Source organism: Podarcis vaucheri (assembly GCF_965113315.1).
Source record: "Podarcis vaucheri genome assembly, chromosome: 1".
NCBI classification, from domain to species: domain Eukaryota; kingdom Metazoa; phylum Chordata; class Lepidosauria; order Squamata; family Lacertidae; genus Podarcis; species Podarcis vaucheri.
The window spans coordinates 36946511-36952510 of NC_138759.1; the positions used below are offsets into that span (position 1 = coordinate 36946511).

Below are 6000 nucleotides of genomic sequence, written 5' to 3' on the forward strand. Positions count from 1 at the left end.
AAAAACTTGCGGAACGAATTAATTTCGTCTTGCGAGGCACCACTGTACAGCATTCACCTGTTGAGGCAAATGTCTGAACACACCTAGTGTACAGAAACAGTTTTTGACAGCAAGTACATGCAGAACAGAGTCAGAGTTAACTAATGATGCAGACCACAGCCAAAGTTAATGAACTGCAGTAACTGCTGCAATTCATGAGCAGTTCATGAGCACATATATGACTAAATATGTTTGTACACAGTAATGTTGGGATCCATAATGTTGTTCCCAGGTCCATGAGGGCTAACCACTACTGGTAATTTGCTGGCTGCTCATCCATTTTCTGAATGCACTGCACAAGATGAGACAGCCCCTCACTCTTTTCATAACTTTCCCCTGCAATGAAGGTAACTTGAAGGGAGAAATTTTGTGTCTGGCATGAGAACCCAGCCTACCCTACTCCATGTGCTTTTCCACACAGAGAATTTAGGAGGGGGTAGTCTCATCTTTCACTTATCAGGCTTTGGATTTAAAAACAACTTTTTAAAAAACCCCTCTGTTTGAGTTGCTCTTGCTGCTTCCAACCTTCCACCTAAGCCTAGCAAGAATAATCATATCCTTCTTCACGCTAGATATTGATGAAAGTTGGAAGTAGCAAGGAGAAAGCCTAACAACATGCTGGGAAGTAAAATCCTGACAAGTTTACAGTGCAGAATGCCCCCAAAAGACAAAATACTCAAGCTCACACACTGACTTCTGTGACCTCAACAGGTTACAGATTTCATTACTCAGTTTCTAAGCTTCAAAATATTTGTACAGCAGATTCACAGTGGAAAAGACTCAATCCTTTCCCAACTATTGCTTCCATATCTAATGCAGGGAAACCAGGTCACTTAATCATGTGTGAGCCGCACATGATTAATAGTGTTGTGCAAATATTATGGGAGTTTTTTTTGCTTTTTAAAAGTTTGAATCAACTCTTAAAATAAGGAGTCCACATGTTCAAAGATACTGATAATTAGTATAGTTTCAAATGTTTTGCTTATATCAAGTAAAAAAAATAAAAATCAAATGAATTATTTGGATTAAAAGTAGCTTTTCAAAATAAATATTATCAGTTTCAATGATTACATATTGCCAATGTAAAATGTTTGAGCACATTGTCCTATTAAATATTTCATAACACATTGTCAAAGTCCTTCCAACAATATAAGTACTCCCTGGAGAAATTTGTTGTGTCATTTGATTTACTGTGGATATATATACATTGTTGTCAAATATACAAAGAATCAAAGTAGTTATTTCCTTCTCCTTTCATAAAGTTAGGGTTTAAAATAATTAAGGCAACCAACTAAGTTATAAACATTAAACACCTCATATTACAAACACCAGCTAACTTAAATAATGGGCCAGCTCCTTTGATAATATTAAATAAATTTTGGTAAGCCTGACTATTTCAAACCTATCTTCTAATGAAACAGATATTAGAAGTGAACATGAACAGCAAGGTTCCAAGGTGTTTCACAAACCCATCACAAACTTTACTTATACCAGTGTTCCATAAAGTGTACAGACTTCTTATAATAGTATCAGAGAAGCAATGCAACAAATCCTTAGTAAATACACCAGAACAACTATTTAAGAACTTTTTGATGAAGCTTTGTGTGTATGAGTGTGTGTACATGTACATTATATATAAAACATGCACATGCTTAGGGAGTGAAATCTTATTACATTCCTTAAGATCATGATCTGTTAAAAAGTCACACTAGACTATTAGCAGACTAAAAATAAAGAACTCATCTAGAAATAACAATACTGAATCTTCAATACAGGTCTTTCGCTAAACTGTTCTGAAGTTAGTGGTTTATGGACTACACAGTATATTATTACTGATTAAAATAGGCTTAGTGGGGGGAAAGATGTGATGAGTTATAAACAGAAAAGAAACAAAAGAATTCAATAAAATTTTACAACCTGGAGATTGAATAATTCTTGAAACATATTTAAGATGCTGAATGGTTGTATTTGCACTACTCTACTAGAACTCACAGGGACACAGGTGGCGCTGTGGGTTAAACCACAGAGCCTAGGACTTGCCGATCAGAAGGTCGGCGGTTCGAATCCCAGTGACGGGGTGAGCTCCCGTTGCTCTGTCCCAGCTCCTGCCAACCTAGCAGTTCGAAAGCACATCAAAGTGCAAGTAGATAAATAGGAACCGCTCTGGCGGGAAGGTAAACGGTGTTTCCGTGTGCTGCTCTGGTTCGCCAGAAGCAGCTTAGTCATGCTGGCCACATGACCCGGAAGCTGTCTGTGGACAAACGCCGGCTCCCTCGGCCCATAGAGCGAGATGAGCGCCGCAACCCCAGAGTTGGTCATGACTGGACCTAATGATCAGGGGTCCCTTTACCTTTACCTTACTAGAACTCACAGAAGGAAAATCTTGTACAAAGAAAAATGCTAAAATGGGCTTGCAAGTTGTAAATAGCATTTGCAAACCAATCCACAAATGAAGGCTGAATACCTGGATTAAGCTTTAAATCATACTTATATATGTATGTATATGTAAAAACAACTATTTCCTCTAAAAATGTGAAATCTAATGTTGCCCAGGTAGATCACTAATGCAGCGAGACCTCTTCCTCTCCCCAACAGCCCCACTTTCTTCAATCTGCTCCTCAATTCTGGAAGTAGATTTTGATAGTGAGCAGAGGGCTGCAGGAGGAAGGGAAAAATAGGTCCTCTTGCACAAGCGGAAGTCCACTCTGCTGGTGAATGAACACGATTAATTATCACTCATAATAACCATTTACTTAGCTCATTACATGCCAAACAGCTAATGATTTTTAACATTAAGTTAGAATTAACTAGTGAAGCTTAGAATTAACTAGTGTTTACTCCAAATTTGGGGCATATGACAGAGTAGCATTTTAAGAGTTGAAGGGTAGAAACCTAAACATACTTGCCTGAAAGTAAGTCCCATTGAATTTAGTGTGACTTCTGAGTAAACATTACAGGATTGCGTTGCAAGGGGGCAATCCCAAGCATTCTTAAGATTTATTTAACTCAATGGGACTTTGTAGAAACCATGCTTAGGCTTGCACTATAAGTGATGTATCATGGCACTAACTTTCACAGGCAATAGTCTTTATAAGGTACTCACAACGAACTTTACCAGTTAAAAACTTGTGGACTAAAATCGTTAATATTCTGAAACAAATATATACTACATAAAAGAAAATAAATACATATACTTGATTGTAAAAAAATACATAGTTGTCCATGCCGGAGAGATTCTATTATGAACTCTCCATTCATTTTTAAATGGTGATCACAAATATGAATTCCATAATTCCTTTCAATGAAAACTGTCTAAACAGGCAGCTAAAATGAATGTGCAATTGATCCACAAATGTTTGGATCAATTGTACTGCCTTTTTTATTGTGCAGTGTAGGCTTAAGAAATCTCTGCCAATTGCAGTATCTAAGCAAGAGGGAAAATACACTAATTATCTCCAAAAGCCTAAACTTAACATGCACACCCACCCACTGGCCTATTTTAGTCTGGATTTAAAACATTTCCCACCTACTTTTCGGGCAAATCTGCGGCACTGGAGTTGCTGAAAAACCTCATGCACAAAAGGACATATGGGAAGGTTTCCACACTTTCCCCTTCTCTTCACCCTCCCACTGAAGTTATTGTGCATCTTTCCCACGTCGAACTGTCACTCCCAGACTCCCATCTAGAGCTTTTCCTTGACAAGAGGAAATCCGGGGTGGGGGGTGGGGGTGTTTTTTTGTTTTTTACAGAGGCAAGAAAGAACACGAAAGAACTGCAACCAGCAACACACTCAGCCCCCGCCTCCTACCGTCGTTTCCAAAAGTCCTCCTATCCACCCTATGGAGTTGGGAAGGGTTGGAGGGGGAAGAGGAGCAGGCCACTCGCGCCTAAGAGGAAAGTTTGCTATGACGAGATGGGGGGGGGGGAGGAAGAGGGAGAAAGAGAGAGACGACCAGAAAGAAGAGAAACGGGGGGTGGGGTGCTGGAGAGAAAGGCAAGAACGGAAGACCTACGGTTATTATTATTTTTAAAAAAGCAGAAATAATGGAAGGGGGGGTCAGACAGAGAAAGAAAGGAGGAGGTAGGTTGCCCCTTTCCTTGCCGCCTCATCTCCTCCTCCTCCCTCGCTGGGGGGGGGCCGTGACCAGCTGGCAGCCGCCGCCGCCACCACCACCAGAGCCTGGTAGAGCAGGCTCCGATCCTCCCCGCCGGCTCAGGCCTTCATCACCTGTCTGGGACCAAAGCAAGCAAGCAAGCAAGCAGGGGAGGCGTCCGGCCATTTCCCCTCCCCCTCCGCGGGGTGTGTAGGTATGGAGCAGACTCGGACGAGGCAGGAAGGAAGGAAGCGAGGAAGGAGAAAAGAAAAGGCAGCTCCGGTCTTCCCAGTTCACTCACTCACTCACTCAGCAGTTCCTGCTGCTGCTGCTGCTGCTGCTGCTGGCGGTGGCCCCATCCCTCCTCGGAACTGGCGGCAGCCTCCACCTCTCCGGCGGCTGCAGCAGCAGCAGTAGCAACCGCCCCGACTCCCGAGCCCCAGCGCTGCTGCTGGCGGCGACCGCGGCGGTGCGGCAGCTGATGGGGCTGGGTGTAGTTGTGTGTGGGGAGGGGGGGGGTGGGAGTTGGGAAGGAGGAGCGGTTTCTTCTTCCTCCTCACCTCAGTCTCCGGCTCTCCCGCGGCACCATTCCCGGGACTCTCGCTCAGCGCCGGCGGCTCGTCGTCGTCGTCCCTTTCCCGGACCCGCAGCTCCCTCAGAAGAACTCCCGGCGGCCTGGCCCCATCTCTCCTCCTCCTCTTTCCTCCTCCTCCCTCCCTCCCTCCCTCCCCGGTGATCTGGGCTTAGTAATGGCGGCGGCCGAGCCTCCCCGGCACTGGCTTCGCCGACGGAGCCGCTCGCCCGCCCGCCCGCCCGCGCTTACGCTCCGCCGCCGCCGCCCCCCCTCCTTCCCTCGCGCCCTTGTTTCCCCCGCCCCCACCTCTAACTTTACCTCAGCAGCTTTTCCCTGCCTTTCCCTCCCTCCCCCCTCCTCCCAGTTCTCGCCCCGCTGCCGCGGCTCAGCGCGCGCGCCCCCGAGGCCTTACCCGGGCTTTTGCGCGTGCGCGGCAGAAGGACCTTGTGTAGAGAGAGACGTTTCCGTTCCTTCCACGGGGCGGACGTCGCGAGGCTCCTCCGGTGAAGCCCTGCCCACGCGCCGCCGCCGCCGCTGCCGCCGCCATGCGCGCGACACAGCAGCCTCTCGGGCGCGAGCCTGGCCGGGTTGTATGTGTGTCTGTGTTTTCCTTCTTCCCTTTCCCTTCTGCTGGCCGAAAGCGCCGTCAGGAGGAGGAGGAAGGGAGAAAGGAGGCGGTCCATAGTCCCCGCCTCAGCCCCTGGGATTTTTAAAGGAGTGTGTGGAAGTGAAGAAGGAACATTTTGGGACATGCACACACACCGCGCGCGCGGTTTTATGCCACTAGCCGTGGTCCTTGGAAAACCTGTGGTGGCATCCTCGGCTCTTTTTAAGGGACGGAGTGGGCGATCACATCGCCTGCGAAATGTGCCCGCGACTGAAGAGAGAAAAATCCAAGTGGGCAGTTAACTAAAACTCCATACTTGAAACTCCAGTTGCTCCGAATTAATACCTTTTTTATTATTATTAATCTAGCCATCCACCCAAGGGTTCAGGACAGCAACTGCAACGAGAGAAGTGACTTAAACAAGGCTAGCCGATAAACTGTAACCAAAATAGAAAGGGGAGTTGAACCTTCCCATCTGAGCTGAGCTCCAGAAAGGTTAGCAACAAGTGTATGAGGACTTTGGGCAAAGTATCCTCTGGCAGCTCCCCTGCTTTATGGGGGGGGGGGTGGCACATTAACCTGGCAGGAAGAGGAGGTGGAGTCAGCCATGGGCATAGCCAGGATTGAGGGGGGCATAACCTCAGCTTTATATTTTTAATGATTTTGTTATTTGGGGGGCAGCTGC

General features: G+C 46.4%; 1 protein-coding gene across 2 annotated transcripts in view; it reads right to left on the reverse strand.

Moving 5' to 3' along the window:
- The window catches only part of ARHGAP5 (Rho GTPase activating protein 5), a 42081-nt gene extending 36825 nt beyond the window's left edge, over positions 1–5256 (reverse strand). Inside the window, exon 1 of one of the 2 annotated variants that reach the window (XM_082213427.1) lies at positions 5121–5256. The gene's annotated coding sequence lies outside the window, so the exon portion shown is untranslated. Of the gene's footprint in view, positions 1–4694; positions 4850–5120 lie in introns of those variants that run through there. The other variant, XM_082213426.1, reaches the window with a different exon arrangement.
- Between the last annotated feature and the right edge of the window lie 744 nt (positions 5257–6000).